Raw genomic sequence first — 17,420 nt, forward strand, 5'->3', positions numbered from 1 at the left:
AGTCGCTGGCAGTCCAAAGAACAGCGAGCAGCGAGCAGCAGCGAGCAGCGTTGCCCAACGACGTGATACTTCCTCTTTATTGTAGTGCAAACGCCAGAGGAGACTTGGAAGTCGATGCCTGGGGAGTGTGAGAGGATGTCCTGCTTGACTGAGCCCACGTTCAGCTCTATCATTTAAGGAGCACCCTGTATCAACTGAGCCAGCCATTGAGACATTGGTGTGTTTTAAGAAGAGTGCAGGAGAAATGTAGTTTTAATACATAAATACATTCATCTGTATTCTGCTCTTCTAATTAGCAGCTGTAATGCATATTAGAAGCTTCTATTTGTCTTGTGGTATTTGGGGATGTAGAATCCTAGAATCCAACCTTTCCTTAAACACCCCCAGGGACAATGATGCCACCACCTCCATGGGCAACCTGTTCCAATGCCTGACTGCTCTTTCTGAGAAGAAATGTCTCCTCATTTCCAACCTAAACCTCCCCTGGCACAACTTGAGGCCATTCCCTGTAGTCCTATCACTAGTCACCTGTGAGAAGAGGCCAACCCCCAGCTCCCCACAGCTTCTTTTCAGGTAGTTGTAGAGAGCAATAAGGTCTCCCCTGAGCCTCCTCTTCTCCAGACTGAACAATCCCAGTGCCCTCAGCCGCTCCTCACAGGACTTGTGTTCCAGGCCCTTCACCAGCTCCATAGCCCTTCTCTGGACACGCTCCAGGGCCTCGATGTCCTTGTAGTGAGGGGCCCAAAACTGAACACAGCACTCGAGGTGCGGCCTCACCAGAGCAGAGTACAGGGGGACGATCACCTCCCTGCTCCTGCTGGCTAAACTATTCCTGATACAAGCCCGGATGCCACTGGCCTTCTTGGCCACCTGGGCACACTGCCGGCTCATGTTCAAGTGAGCATCGACAAGCACCCCCAGATCCTTTTCCTCTGCACAGCTTTCCAGCCACTCTGCCCCAAGCTTGTGGTGCTGCATGGGGTTGTTGTGACCAAAGTGCAGGACCCGGCACTGAGCCATGCTGAACCTCATCCCATTGGCCTCTGCCCATCCACCCATCCTGTCCAGGTCCTCCTGCAGGGCCTTCCTACCCTCCGGCAGACTGACATTTCTCCCCAACTTGGTGTCGTCTGCAAACTCACTGAGGGTGCACTCAATTCCCTCATCCAAATCGTCAATAAGATATTCAAGAGGATGGGCCCCAACACCGACCCCTGCGGAACACCACTGGTGACCGGTCACCAGCTGGATTTCACTCTGTTCACCACCACACTCTGGGCCCGGCCATCCAGCCAGTTTGTAACCCAGCAAAGAGTGTGCCTGTCCAAGCCATGGGCTGCCAGCTTCTCCTTGACGAGAAGCTGTGGGAGACCATGTCAAAGGCCTTGCTGAAGTCTAGGTAGACTACGTCAACAGCCTTTCCCTCATCCACCAGGCGGGTCACCCGGTCGTATGCAGTTCATATTGGGAAAGCAATCATTGGCAATTGGCAGATCAGTGCCTAGAAGCAGCTTGTGTAAAAATAAATGTTTATTAACTGTCATATGTTTCTGGCATAGAGGAACAGTAATTGGCAGACCAGGAAGGAACTTTTGGAGAAATTGCTATTGTTTGTGCTTTGATGTTGTTTTTTTTTTTAAGCAAATCTGAAAATGTTGTACCAGTTCTGTTTTTTTGGGTAACTGAGCCCAGGGTAGGCCCAGGACTACAGTTATAATGGTCTGTGGAGGAAAACTGGATATACAACGTAACCCATGTCCACTCATTAGAAAACTTCATTTACTCTGTTGCCAATAACATACTCCAGCTCTGTACTAGCAGACAAACTGCTATATAAATTCTTAAACCCTTGAGTTAGCATGAGACATATGCAAAACAGAATAATGGAGTTGCTGGAATGTGTGGTGTATTAGAGTTTTCTGCCTTAGTATAAACACAAGCAAGTAATTATTGTAATGTTTCCTTATTAAAATGTCTGCTAAATTGAGAAGCCCCTTGCTGCGCTGACAGATCATCACCCCAAGGCAGTCGGTATCCGTAGCAGTTCTGATCTCAGAATTGTTTTTGATGCTTTTGCACATCTGAATGGAAAAGACCAATCAAGTTAACTCAAAATATTTGTCCAATGACCTTGGTACAACAATTAAGTTTAGTACCACTCTGGAATGGACTGAGTGCTTGTTCCTCCACATGTCCATTTTTTGGATCATTCACTGGAAACTACCTAAGTATCACTGATTGGAAATGATCTGTTATGTGCTGCTTTTCTGAGAACTATTTTGGATATTAGTAGATGAAGAACAAATTCTTCCCTGATGTGATTTTATTCACAGATGTACTCCATGTCAATGTTAGCTGTTAAGGAATAAAGCTGCAATGTGTTTAAGCTTGCTGTGTAGTGTAAGAGCATGAGAATATATCATTCCTGGTTTAAATACTGGAGCCCATGGCCTAAAGAAGAAGAGGATGCTCCCTCTGCCCAAGAAGGGGATGGGACTGGAAACCCAGAAGAGCTGGACACTCTTTTGGGATCTGCTGGGGAGTAGCAGAAGCTGAACAGAACAATCCAATGGTCAGGATGAGATGGGTTTTGTTTATTCTGTGAAGGTACAGTGGAACTTTACTATTTCAGACTTTAGGAGACTGTGTTTTTTGTTCAAATGAATATTAAAACTCCCCTTACTGAAAACGTTTGCCAGCGCAAATACCTTTCTTCAGCTATACTATTGATTTCCTACCCATGGCCTAAGTAGTATTTTGGGATACAACACAAGAAAAAAAAACCTTTAAAATGTATGCAGCAAAATGAAAATCCTTGCAGCAGCAACAGCAGCAGAAACAAAGGGACCATACAGGTTTGCATTCAGCTTCGGAAGTCTATCCAATCAGTCCCAGATCCACATCAGTGGGATTCTAGTGTCCAGTGTCTGCTAAGAGATGGCTGCGTAGTGAAACTGATGGAATTATGGAAACTGTCATAAGTTTGAAAGGGAGGACAACACAGCTTTGCATAGACTAAATGATTGCCCTAACCTTATAGTTTGGAGTTCTGTGTGGAAGAAATTCATGGCCAAGGAAGACAAGCAAGACTGAGGTCTATTTAAGAAGCGTGTTTTTTAGTCCAGAGGTTTGTGCCAGTCTGGACTCCTATGGACTCCTGGATTTCTGTGGTAAAGCTGAAATAATTGTGAAGCATGAAATGGAAATTGCAATGGGCAGAAGTGCTGTCATGAATGAAGAGGCAGTCATAGCTGAAAAGGCAGCCAGCCAGGCTGTTTGATGGGCAGAAACACTTCAACCTCTGCTGTGGCTCTGTGAAGCAGCCCTTCCAGCAATCTAAGCTGGGGTGTGCAGTCAGACAAAAAACCGAATGTCTGCGAGTCAATGCATGGGCTGTGGGGTACGGCCACAGGGAGAGGAGAATAGACAGTTGCCAAGAGAAAGGTGACTTAAGTTGTTATTTGTCTTGTTTGCAGAGGGAATCTTGCTTGCTGGGGCTGGTTTATATATTCTAGTTGATCTTCTGTTCCTTTTCCTTTTCACACCTCAGCTACAGTGGTATTTATTGAAATCATAGTGTGCAAGTGAGGAAGTCTAAGGCAGTGAGTGTCCAGGGTGGCTTGATGCCGTTCCACGTTACTGGTTAGAAGGTAATTAAATTAACATCTGAAAAGTTGTACCTGATCTTTGGTGCTGTTAACTAAAGCCTCTTTAAACTGCATTTAAATTTAAACCTTGGGATTTTTGAGAAGAAACTGGATAGTCGTCTATAGAAACCGCCTAAAGCTGTCATAAAGGTTACACAATAAAAGTTTACAGACTTGAAATTGCTTGAAGACCACTAGTTTATCAGAGTTTGAAAGTATTTCCTCCACAGATTGCACAGGTCTCTTCCATTTTTAAACCACTTCTAACCTCACAGTTGTTGCTCCAAAGCATCACTTTCCATTACTGTATAAAGGTTAAAGAGGTGTTTAAATTGCAGTTTTGGAAACAGCATTGTGTTGCTTTGCTAGTGAGTCTTGAAGTCACATTCTCTCATAATTTCCTAATGATGTTATCAGGATCTTCTAACTTGTCTACAGCACAGATTCTGCATTATAGTGGCTTCCATGTTTGATATTTTCATCTGCATTTGAGCTTATCTCTCAAATTACACAACTAAGGGCATTCTCTGAATTATAGCTGAAAAGGTTGCAATGCACAACTCATACCACTGTTATTTGCTAGGACAAGTCTTTTAAGAAAATGATGTTTTGGCAGAAGTTTTTAATGAGGAGTATCGGTAAATGATTCTGTTATAAATTTGTGTTCTCAATTTTATGTTCCAGTTTTTCTTTGGGTTTCCCAGCATCTAAACATAGCAATTATGCCTGGTTTTGTGGGTGTAAAAGTTTGCAAATTGTGTTTGCCCTTTTTTTCTAGTAGTTTGAAATAAAGTCATAAAAGTCATTTTGGCAATGTGATTTAGGATTGTAATCCATTTTGTAATTCATGTTACTGCATTAGACAACCTGAAGTACCAATAACAGGAAAGGGTTTTCTTTTACTGCTACCTAATAATTATTTTTAAAATCTTGTTGTTACCAATTTCATGGAAACTTAAATCCACCACGTGGTAGTGAGCCTTCAACATATATTACAATAATTAATTCTGCCTTTCCTCTGCTAGCAGAGGTAGGTCTTTGCAAGATTGTGATATCTTTGTCTGTTCTTAAGTAGGCTTTAATACATCTGATTTCATACAGTTTCCCGTATAAGCTCGTCCTATTGAGATAATCAGCAGCCCTGTAGGAGCCACGTTCTCTGAGTCACTGTTTCGATGGCAGGCTTCCATGAATGTGCGGAGAGTTTTTGCCTGCTGAGATGTCGTTTGGTATGCTGTATAGAGCAAGGTGTTCGTGCCTGTCAGTGCGTAAAGACACTGGGTCTCGTAAGGACCGTGCAACACTAGATAAGAATTTGCATAGCTATATTTACTTCACAAGGCAGGATTGTAATAACTGATGTACCTCTCCTTTTGCTCTCAAAGTAAATCAGAAAGTAAGGTGGAAAATGGATTTTGCCCGTAGGTGGCAAAGAACTGTGATGAAATTGTTAATTTGTCAGGCAATATGATATCCTAATGAAAACAAATCAGTAATGCATGTAAAATTTATCTTCCTCCTTATTTTGATAATGTGTTTGTGTCTTATAACAATGGCTTTGAAGTAACTACCAAATTATGAAGTCTTAAAAAAGTCTGGTTTGGATAACAAGTATATTACGGTCTCTGAACGTGCGCTATATTTTCTTTGGTCCAGGCATTTAAAACATGTAATTCATCTCCTTACGGCATATAAATTGCTGTAACTGCCAAACCAATTTGTTTCCTCAAAGAAAAGAAAAGCTGAGTATAATGTACTGAAAGAAGAGTCCATAACACAAGTTTTCCAATTGGAATGCCATCGAGGCCTTTGATGCCTTATTTTAGCCAGGGAACAGTTCCAGCAGTTCTAGTCACGGCGCTGCACTTACTGGAATTAATAACCTGGGGAGAAAAGCACCTTGTGTGGCATCTGTTCAGTATCAAAATAGGTGTATGAAATCTTTGGTTCTTTTGAATTTTTGATCTTTTTCCCACTGTTTCTCCACATATGAAGAGAGATTACCAGTTAACAAAAGACGTCCTTTTCTTTTTCATAAACTTTTGCTACTCTTTCTCAAACAGAACGCTGCAGCTCCTTTAGTGCCAGACCATCTACATGCACTGGAAGTAACTTGTCACAAAGAAAAATGTTCATTAAGGTGTTCTAGTGCAACATTTACTTTATTTTGTCACCCTTTTATATGAGAAATGTCTTGACTGTGTGTTAGATCACCAGAGTCAGATTCCTCTCAAGATTTAAGTGTAAAATAATGCGTTTATTCAACACAGGCTTGCAGTAATGGAACAGTGCTATGAAAAAGACAAAAAAAAAAGTATTATTAAAAATTTATATTTATATTTATATTATGCTCATTTTGGAAGCTCATTTCACTTGAAATTGATCTTCTTTCCTCAAGGTGGCTGTTCACTTCTTTACCAGCCCCTCCTAAGCACTGAACAGGAAAGGTGGGACGTCAAGTAAAAGATTTTTTTTTTTATTGTGTCCAAGCAAGACCACCATAGTTTTGCCCTTTGTTTTTCCTGATTAAGAAAGAATATTTTGTTGAATCTTGCGAAGAGATTCTTGAAAGTGATTCTGCGAGGAGAGGGTTAGGATATATGACTGCCATAGGCCCCTCTCTGCGTGCCCCAACAAGTTGTTAGATTAACATTTCTACTGCATATTATAATCAGTAAACCCCCCCTTTTTTGTGTTGCTTCTCAACACATTGTAATACCTTACATACAGTGTTATGAGAACCTAAAAATGCACAATCTCATCTCTAGATTCAGAGTATATTTTGGCCTATGACTACCATATAAGGAGTAAATATGACAGCAGCAGTGGTGAAAGAAGAAATGAGATGCATTGTTTGTGAAACTGCTACACATGCAAGCTTGGTTCTAGGGGCTTCCTCTGGGTAACGTTGCCGATCCAGTGATGCTAGTATTGCTTGGTCCCATACAAAGTGTGAGGATAATTCTCATTTCATTTATAGAGTTTCAGGAACCTTGGAAAGTAGGATGAGGGAGAGAGGTGAGGGAGGTAACTGCATTAGTTGTTACTGCTAAATCTGCTGTCAAATATGAATAACAGTGTGCAACATGAATGTAGAATTTGCACAGTCCTGTCACAGCAAGTGGAATAAATTCTGAATTCCTTGGGAAGGAGGTTCCAGTGAAATAATGCAACGATTTCGCTGATAAAACATAAATATATATGCCTCCCAGGGCATATGAAAGGTAAAACTTTCCCTTCTCTTGCTTTGCTGTGGGAGGAAGTATCTGGGAGTGCTCTGTCCACACAGAGGAGTGAGTCATTAATAGGTTCAATAATTACTGAAATCTATGCTGCAAATTATAACCCGTGGTTACTCTAATTGGAAACTTATACATGCACCATTTTATCAAATTGTTTTGTAACACAAATTACATGTATGTATACATTTTAAACTTCCAAGCATTACCAGATGTGATGGAAATTAAATTAGCTGGAATTACCAAGTGCTAGAGTATACTTTCCGGAATATTTTTTAAATATTTCCATAAAAAAATGGGCAGATACACTAGCTTGCCCTTAACTGCATGATTAACTCTTTGAAGTTTAACTCTTTTGACATTAGAATATAGCATTGTTGGGGGAAAATGGAAATAATGTTTTCATGTTTGACTAATCTGTTTAATTCAAGAGGCAGTGGGTAGGTAAACTCCATGCACAAAACACTTCTATTCAGCATTTCGTGTGTTTGGTTATACTCTGTGAACAATATTTGTATATAACCATCTCTGCCTGCAACCCTCCCACAGAGCACTGCAATGCGCTGTGAACTCTCTGTGTATTTGAGATGTCCCTCGTTGTTTGTTAGGCTCAAAAGTTACACATAGTACTTGGGGACAGTATATCAGCCACTCATGAAAGATGCACAAATCTGAAAGAATTGCATCTCAGCTTGTTCTAAAGCAGATAATTTTTGTGAAATGTTGAATATATTTTGTCAGCTATATCTGTTAGGCATACACTGTTTTCTCCATAACGTGGAATATGAGTTACCCTGGGCAGGATGCAGTTGCTGGTAATTAGCATCACTGATCTCGACTTTGCTGAAAAGAGTATTCACTGCTCAGCAGTTGCTATTAAGCCTCCACAATAGAGCTGTGTGGGAATGTTCGAAGTGCCATTATTTTTAAGTCATGAAGCAAATGTATCTTAAAATACTCAAGAGCTCTTTTCAGTGTGTTCATATGGTGGCTGCTCTCTTAGCTTTGGACTCTGTTTTGCCATGTGTCTAGAGCTTTCAATTTAAATGTCTGTCACAGCACAAACATCCGTTATTCGTGTAAGGCCAACTAACCACGCTAATTAGTACAAGTCTGTGGAAAATAGACTTTTAACAATGTGCAGACCTCATTTTTGTCTTGCAAGAGTGAAGTTTAGAAATAATTTAATTGAAAATATACAAACAAGAACTATGACCATAAACTTTATGCAGCATTTTAGAACTATATACATTCTTTGCTGCATTTAATGATTGGTCCCTTGGATAACCTGTCCTCGTAGCAATTCCTGTTGCAAATCTCTCCTTGTTATGATTCTGATCTAACAGCAACTCCACGTTGAGACATGATGAATGAAGTGGTCAGAGATGAGTATAAAACCACCATGCAGTTTCTTGTCAAAGGGAACACATTTTTGTAGCTGACTGTAAAGCAGCATAGTTGTTAGTGAGAATTTGACTGAGGGGGTGGTGGGAATTGAAGCCTTAAGTGCATGAAACAAAACATTTTCAAAATTTCCAGTGAATGGAAAATTAGCTTTTGCAGCCATGTGTCTTCTAGCAGTTAAAGTATGGTTCCCCTGGAATCCTGTCTGGGTTTTCATTGCATGCTCTTAGTCCAGATATTTCAAGTTCTTCGGAAACAATGAACAATTATTATTGTCAGAATAAGTTCTAAACTGTTTTCAGTGAAAGTCACATGGTGAGCACATTTTAAAAAATGAAACAGTCTGTGCAGGCTATCTACAGGCTTACATAGATCTATCTAACCTAATTCTGCAGTTTGGGTGAAAAACTTCTTTGCTTCATCCTCTTTGCTTTCTGAAATGTCAGCGGGAAGAAGAGTGTTTAGCAGACCTCTAGGCCTTTTGATGTTCTCCCTGCTGGAGTCTGAAACGTTCCTCAACAGATCTGTTTAGCTTCGCCTAATTGTGGTCTCGCTAGAAAATGAATCCATCACCGTCCAGCTAACATTTGCTGATACTTATTATATGAACTGTGTCCCCAAATCGTCCCCCAGTTAAATAAACTCCATCTAGTTATGCCTGCAGTCATCTCACAATGTTCTAGAAGCTATACGAAACATATGATATCGATAAATAGGTGATTCTAAAACCATTCCATACTCTACCCATACACCATGTGGAAACTGGAAATCTCAGAGAGGCAGGGTCTATTCTACGTAAGAAGAAATGAAAGCATCTTCTGACAGTTTGAGAACCTTGGCTATGCCCTTTCACACTACCCTTTCAATAATATTTCCCCCAGTCTAATGTCCATAAGCACAGGCACTTGCCCTGGCCGGGATTCCTGTTAGCCCAGGAACACGAGATTGAATTTGGTCTTCCGATCATGATTGTGTAAGCACTTACTTTTAGACACATGAAAATGGCCTCAAGGATTATTCTTTTGTTAAAAGTCAAATGTAAAAGGCTGTTTTCAAAATGAACCCTGCATTTGTTGAACTGCTGCCCTTGTGGATGTAGAAATCTGTTAATGACCTTGTATATCTGCTCAAATATATGTATATATATTTAGATGGGTGATCCTGTTGGGATTGAGGAATAGGTGTTTTTTTCTTTAAATGTTACTTTCAAAAGCTCTTTAGCCTATTACAGGTAAATAGAATTTTAATGAAGCATGTTAGTTACGCTTCCTGAGAGCAAAAGTGCCAACCATGTGACAAGCAATGAGCAAGTTATCTCCACAGCTAACACTGCAACGATGACATCAGTCCTGTTGCCAGAAACCTTTCAACCTGCCTTGTACAATTTCTGCTGCACTAGAAGTTCAGATTTTTACCAGACAAAAGTTCAGATAACATACTCTGATATAAGCGTTTATTCTTCTCTTTCCAAAAGGAAAAAATATATATATATATTAAAAGGGTTTATTCCTACTGATAGCCAATGCTGACGTTTCCATTTTAACTTCGGAATATTTCTTTTATTTGTATAGAGAACAGCCAGGCCAGCTGCGGGTACAGACAACACAGGCAGGTTGTCTGTGGATGCAGATGTCCAGGGTGGCAAAGCAGTCTCGGTAAAAACCAGCCAGGCTTCACTCTTTCCACTGCCAAGGCCTTTTCTCCTGTGGAGAGGAAGACCACGCATTTGAGCTGTTATGATATGTGAGCACTGGATTTCTAGCTCCTGCCAGCAAACTCTCTCAGCCTGACTGATTTATACTTTTATTTATATATGTTATGCTGTATTTGCATTGTTTTATACTCACTCAGAGTGAGTATGTACCAGCAGTAGCAAACCTGACCCTTCTGACTCAGTCCTATCTCTGCCCCTTCCCTTTACGGGAGCAGCTGAGCCCTGGCAATGGTGGAGGAGATGTAAAAATTGCCCAGTTTGCTGCTGAAGTGGTAAGAAGTGTGGGCAAGGAGAAGCTCAGTCTAGAGACTGGAGGGTTGGCAGCCAGTGAAGAGTGAAAAAGGCCTCTTAATTCTCCTCTCAGTCAGCCAAAACACCACTGAGTCTTCTCAGCCTGTCTCCGCAATGAATATCCCTGCATGTCCCTCTTCTCTCTTCCCCATACACTTCTTCATGTGCCTCCGCTGTCCACAAGCCCCATGCTCCTTCTTATACAGACCCTTATAACAACTGCTGCAAAATTCAAATTTTCCTACACGTGGAGAAGCCTAATGTCAGCTCCAGGAATCAACCATTTAACTTTTTTCAATGTAATACACATATTATATTAAGTTGAATACTCACTGTTCAAATGTGAGAAAGGAAAGCTGCAAAGAAAGGGAAAAAAATAACATAATGAAGAAGATGTGATGCCTTGGGTAAATGAAATGAAGTCACGTTAGGGACCTCTGGCATTGTGATGTGTATATGGCATCACACACCACCCTGTGAGAGAAACTGCCCTGTGTAACATGGCCCAGCCCTGCTTTGCATGGCTCCCCAGGTTGTGCCTCCCTCCTCAGAGCCAGAGGATTGTGATCTGCACTGTGTCTCCATCCCACGGGCAAGAAGCAGAAGAGCAAAGGCCATGATTTCCTCCTTCCCTCAGCAGCAGTGCTCTTTCCCCATGAGCAGACTGCAGAAGGAAATGAGACTTGGCTGTACGCAGGAGCCCAGATAGACCACGGGTTCCAGAGGTGGAAGGAGATGGACATGCCAGAGGGTTCTCGATCAGCAGTGGGATAGGTGGGATAGTTCAATGCCGTGCTGCAGCTTTTGGCGTGCAAAGACATTAGGAAGGGCAAGTCATCTGGGGAGATGGAGAACTAGTGGGATAAGGCCCTTCCTTCTCTTTCAAACACAGTTCACCAAATCCTATCTGCATTCTTCTGACCCCACTGTCCAGATAACTAAATATTACTGTGGTACTTGGTGGTGCTGTGAAATCTTTTCTTAGCATAGTGAAAGATTCACGTTATCACCCACATGTAAATGCATCAAAGGCTTCCTTAACTTGTAAAGAAGCATAAATACCCATTCTGTAAGCAACAGCCTTAATATTGCATTCAATATTACATCATGTGCAGTCTGCAAAGATGGTTTAACCTTCAACTTGGTGAGAGATTTATACATCGTCTTCTACTTCTGCTGTTTCTTTCCATACATACGAAAACAGACAGGGGAAAGTCATTGCTGCTAAGTTTAGACTTTTCTGTCCTCAGTGTGAAAACTCAGGGCCAGCTATTTTACATTTTCACTTCTACAAGTTCTGTTTCTATTTCCCATCCTGAGATCACTGGTTTAAAGATAGCTCAGATGTATTTATATGGTCTGAGATCAACCCTCATATTCATCTCTTATGAAGCCATTACCGCTCCCTTCCTAGCTGTCAGTTATATTGTTTGTCTGTATGTTATTCCAATTTTCTCTTACATTTCTTTGCAGGCTCATATGACTGAGAATAGTTTTCCACCCACAAGCCACTTAGATCAGATCACTTTGGGTTCCCCTAAGCTCATTTTTTTTTGTGCTGCCAAAGCTATACTTGATCATAACTGTGTAACTGTTTTGCTCAAATGACATTTCTTAGGCTAATCAAGTACTATTTTGGTTACTTTTTCTTCCTGTAATATTTCTTTCATTATGTGGTAAAATGTAAATTTTTTTGAGTTGAAGTTTATTTTTTCTTGCGTCTATGCAAGAATTCTTTTTAAAGTAAACATTAAGTTTTAATTTCAGATTGGGACATCCAATTGATTTCCTAGCAACCTAGCAAAACAAGTTTTAACTCAAACTGTGATTGTAGCAGCAACAAAGCAGCATGTCATATAAAGAAAGATTTGTTCTTCCACTTTCCTTAAACACATGTAGGAGTTTTACTCTCACTTTATTCACATGAAGACTTGTGGACTTTACCTACCCTCATTTCTGCCCATGAAATCTAATTTTGCTACTAATTTCTTTCTATGATCTGTCAGTCACGCCTGGTAAGTGATCCTCTTAATCAGACTTACCCTTCATAGCAATAATTTCTGGTGTTCTTTTTCCTTAACAGGAAAATATCCCCACATCTTTCACATGCTGCTGCAATTATGGGTGCTTTCTTCTGAAACATCCATCTCTAGATTTTTAGTTGATATGACACAGTATTTTACACATACAAGAACACTTGCTGGCAGTGTGCCTAACATTTGCAAATTCTAATCAATAAGCTTCAGATTCTCAAAGCTGATCAACCTACTTAATGACTGGGTTTACTGGAATTTTTCACCGAATCTAATTGTTCGATAATACACTTATTATTGTATCAAATACAAAATACTTGTATTTCCAGAGTGCTATAATCTGTTAATTTCAAAAGACTTAATAGATATTAATTATTTTACCCCCTGTGGACTATTACGAATTGTTGGGAATTTGTGGGAGAAGAATTCACAGGGAGCTTTGTGCTGTTTTGTGGGAAAGGAGTTCGCAGGTGGCTTTGCGCTGTTTCACACGTCCCTGAGTTAGAGATAATGAGGAAAACAGTGGTAGAACCAAAAACTTGAGCAAGGATGAGATAAAGTAAATTGGCTACAGTGTTAAAGATGAGATTTGGGCAGTGGCCAATTGCTGGCTGGCTCAAGGCGCATGTCTGAGGGTGTCTAACCAATTGTATGACAGATTCGGGTGCGTGGACAGCGCGTGGGGCTACGGGGAAAATATATGTAGTGGTGAAAAATGGCAATAAAGGTTCTTCTGTTCAAGAGCCATCAGGAGTCCGTGTTGTGCATGCCATCAGTTGGTGACCCTGACGTGATCAGGAAGGAGCAGCGCTGTATGAGAGTCTGAACGGAACCCAGCCGAATGGATCCAGCTCGCAGCTGGACTGCAGCTTCAACCCCGGGACATCACCTGGAGGACAGGTGAGCGGCTGGGCATTAATCATGGGAGCTAGCCTTTCGGCAGAGGAAGCGGCTATAGTGAAATTACTAAAGCAACTCCTAGTAGAAAGGGGAGTAAAATATGACCTGTTTAAGATAAAGCTATTATTGAAAATTTTGCGAAAAGAAGAAGGGTTCCCCTCAATGGTTTCTACAGTACTTGATGTAAAAACTTGGGACCAAGCAGGGGAAAAAATATGGGAAGCAGCGTCCTGTGGGGATACTAATGCTGCTGAGGTGATGACTACGTGGCGGCTGGTGACAGAGACTTTAAGATCGTGGCAGGCAGAAAAGAAAGTACAGAACGCCGCTGCCCAGGCAATAAAAGCAGCCGAACCGAGATCAGAGCCTGCAAGGTCACCAGAGCGGTGCAATTTGATAGACCTGGGGGATGACAAGGAAGAGGGCCGCGGACCACTGCCGCAGAGCCCCTCCCCACTGACCCCGTTGGCTCCCCCCTCGCCTACCCCCGATGATGCCTCCCTGGGGGCCCGAGCTTTCGACCCACGGCAACGATGGGAGCTGGTGCGCCGGGAAGCGCTAAAGGACAGGTTCCCGGTACGAATGGCTTTCGGGGTGCAGGTGCGACCCAACGGTCCAAATTAATATAATGCCTTCCACTGGGACCTAATTAAAGAATTAAGAAAGGCTGTGACTACATATGGATTACACGCACCATTTACTCGGTCATTGTTAGAAAATATTATGACTGGTCAATTGCTGGTGCCGTACGATTGCCGTCAGATAGCCGCCATGATTTTAACGCCAACACAAAAATTACTGTGGGAGCAAAAATGGAAAGAAGGGCGCGAATTGGCTGCCCTGCGTAACCTGGACCGGCAGCCTGGCGACCCCCTCTCGGGAGCCGGGACCCCACAGTTGATGGGGACCGGGCCGTTATTTGATCCGAGATTGCAGGCTAGGCTCGACGGTGCCATCTTGCGGCAGTCCGCGTCTCTGGCCTTCCAGCCTATGTTGAAGTTCCCTCAAGTTGGAAAAGCCGAGCTATCATCTACCAGCATTAGGTAACAAATTACCGAGCCTTATATGCAATTCATTGATAGATCGAGAGACGCTTTGGACAAACAAATTGACAACCGCGAGGCTAAAGAGGCCCTTATACTAATACTGGCAGCGGAAAATGCAAACACAGACTGTAAGAAAATACTCCAAGCCCTGCCTGCTGATACTACATTAGTACAAATGATAGAGGCTTGCGATCGAGTCGGATCCACAGAACATCACACTGCCGCTTTGCCTGGAGCTTTTGCTGCTGCGCTTAAAACCGGGGGTAAACGGTGTTTTCACTGTCGAGCCACGGGGCATTTTGCCACTGAATGCCCACAGCGAGGAGCGGAGGGGGGAACGCGGTAATCCTGCTCCTCCCACTACTTGCCCGCGGTGCAGCAAGGAATGGACTAGCCAGCGCCGTTTGAAGTATAAAGCAGAGGGAAGGGATGCAGCGCCGTCTTGCTAGGATGGTCTAGCACCACACTAACGGGTCTTTTTGTACTGCCTGGAGTAATCGATCCTGATTATGAAGGTATAATACAAGCAATGGCATGGACTCCTTCTCCTCCAATGCTCATACCCAAGGGGACTAGAATTGCACAGTTAATACTATTTAAAGCCATATTTCCACAAGCAGAGATGCGCGACTGACACGATGCGGGGTTTGGATCGACAGGACCCCCATCAGTTTTTTGGGCCTCAGCCATCGCCATCAAGAGACCTACACTGACCCTAACACTTCATCACCCAAAGGCCGACCCCTCGAGCGCACAAATAGCCATATTAATGGATACCGGGGCAGATGTCACGGTCATTGCTCTTCAGGATTGGCCCAAAGGTCGGCCGTTAGATTCCATCACAAAAGGCCTTGTGGGAGTCGGTGGTGTCTCTGATACTTTTCAGAGCCGGTATATGCTTACCATTAAGACTCATGAAGGCTTGCTGTATAACTTCCAGCCATATGCTGCCCTCATCCCTGTCAGTCTCCTGGGGAGGGATGTGATGGGACAGGGCGAGTTCACCCTGAGCTTTCCGGAAAATTTTCGATAGTGGCCATTGACGAACGACCGCGCATGAGACTCACCTGGAGGACTAATAATCCTGTGTGCGTGAATCAATGGCCGCTCCCTGCGGAAAAGGTCACTGCTCTCCAAGAACTTGTCCAAGAACAGTTACAATTGGGACACATTACCCCCACAGCCAGCTCCTGGAATTCACCCGTGTTTGTTATTAAAAAGAAAAGCAGAAACTGGCGATTACTTCACGATTTACATCAAATAAACAATGCAATAGAAGACATGGGAGCTCCCCAGCCCGGATTACCTTCTCCTGCTATGCTCCCTCGCAATTGGAATATCTTGATTATTGATTTAAAGGACTGCTTCTTTACTATTCCACTTCACCCTGCCGATGCTCCTCGATTCGCATTCTCAGTCCCAAAAATCAATAAGACCGAACCAATGGATAGGTATCATTGGACTGTGCTGCCCCAAGGGATGGAAAATTCCCCAACAATTTGCCAAACATACGCAGCAGAAGCGCTACGCCCTGTACGCAAACGATTCCCAAACATATACATCTATCATTATATGGACGACATATTGCTCTCCAGCCCGACAGACAACTTAATACAAGAAGTACTGCCCGTTCTATGGCAGGAGTTACAGACATGGGGATTACAAATCGCATCGGAAAAAATTCTAATGGAGGCGCCTTGGAAATATTTAGGCTGGAAGATACTGCAGCAAAGTATTCAACCTCAAAATGTAGCCATTACAACGGAAATTCGCACGCTCAATGATGTCCAGAAGATTATAGGAAATATAAATTGGATAAGGACGCAATGCGGAATTAACAACCATACGCTAGCACCCCTGTTCGAGTTGTTAAAAGGGGACACCAATATTAATGCACCCCGCCGGCTGACTAATGAAGCCAGGGCGGCGCTACACCATATAGAGGAGATCTCTGCCCAACAATGCCAGCGGCAAGCAGCAAATTTACCCATCCAGCTCTACATACACAACCTGAATCCACAACCTTTAGCTATTATTGCGCAATGGGACTCCAATGCAACAGACCCATTGCTGCTATTAGAATGGGTGTTTCTACCGCACCAACCGACAAAGACACTTGCCACCCACATTGAAATGTTTTCAGATTTGATTAGGAAGGGAAGAGAACGAGTTATAGAAATGGCCGGAGAAGAGCCAAAATCCATTATCATTCTGATAGTTAAAGACTACCTTGACTGGTGCCTCCAGAATAGCTTAGAGCTACAATCAGCACTTTCAGGTTTCAATGGTCAACTTGATATACTTCTCCCATCTCATAAAATGCTTACCTTTTATAATAATGTACATGTTGAGGACAAGCCGCTATATCGATGGCAGCCAGTCCAAGGACAAACAGTATTTGCAGACGGTCAGGGAGAACGGGAAAAGCTGTAGTCACATGGAAACAAGGAGGCCACTGGCAACATGTCATAGAAACAATACAGGGCTCCCCTCAGATAGTAGAATTACATGCGGTAGTAATGGCTTTCAAGCAATGGGACCAGGCTCCACTAAATATTGTCTCTGATTCACATTATGCAGTAGGAGTAGCACAACGAATTGAAAGATCTCAGATCAAACACATCCACAACGAAGCACTATTCTTAAAATTTAAAGAGTTATTAGTTCTTGTAGAACACTGTACCCACCCTTATTGCGTGATCCACATTAGAAGTCATACGACACTCCCGGGATTCTTTGCAGAAGGAAATGCCCGGGCCGATCAATTGACTAACATTGCATTGCAAGTCCCAGTGCCAAATACATTGTCCCAGGCTCGTCTATCACATCAATTCTTCCACCAGGCTGCAAAGGCATTGTCCAAAGATTTTGCCATCCCCATAGGAGATGCTAAGCTCATAGTACAGACCTGCCCAGATTGTCAACAATGACCAAGCCCACCGACTACAGTTAATCCTAGGGGCCTCTCTTCTCTTCAGTTTTGGCAAACTGATGTTACTCACGTTCCCGAGTTCGGGAGGCTAAAATACGTTCACATGTCCATAGATTCTTTTTCACACACGCTCTGGGCCTCTGCGATGATGGGCGAAACAAGCCGTCACGTACAGGCACATTTCTGTGCGGCCTTTGCCACCCTCGGAATCCCT

The sequence above is a fragment of the Anser anser genome (assembly GCF_964211835.1).
Source record: "Anser anser genome assembly, chromosome: 2".
In the NCBI taxonomy this organism is placed as follows: Eukaryota; Metazoa; Chordata; class Aves; order Anseriformes; family Anatidae; genus Anser; species Anser anser.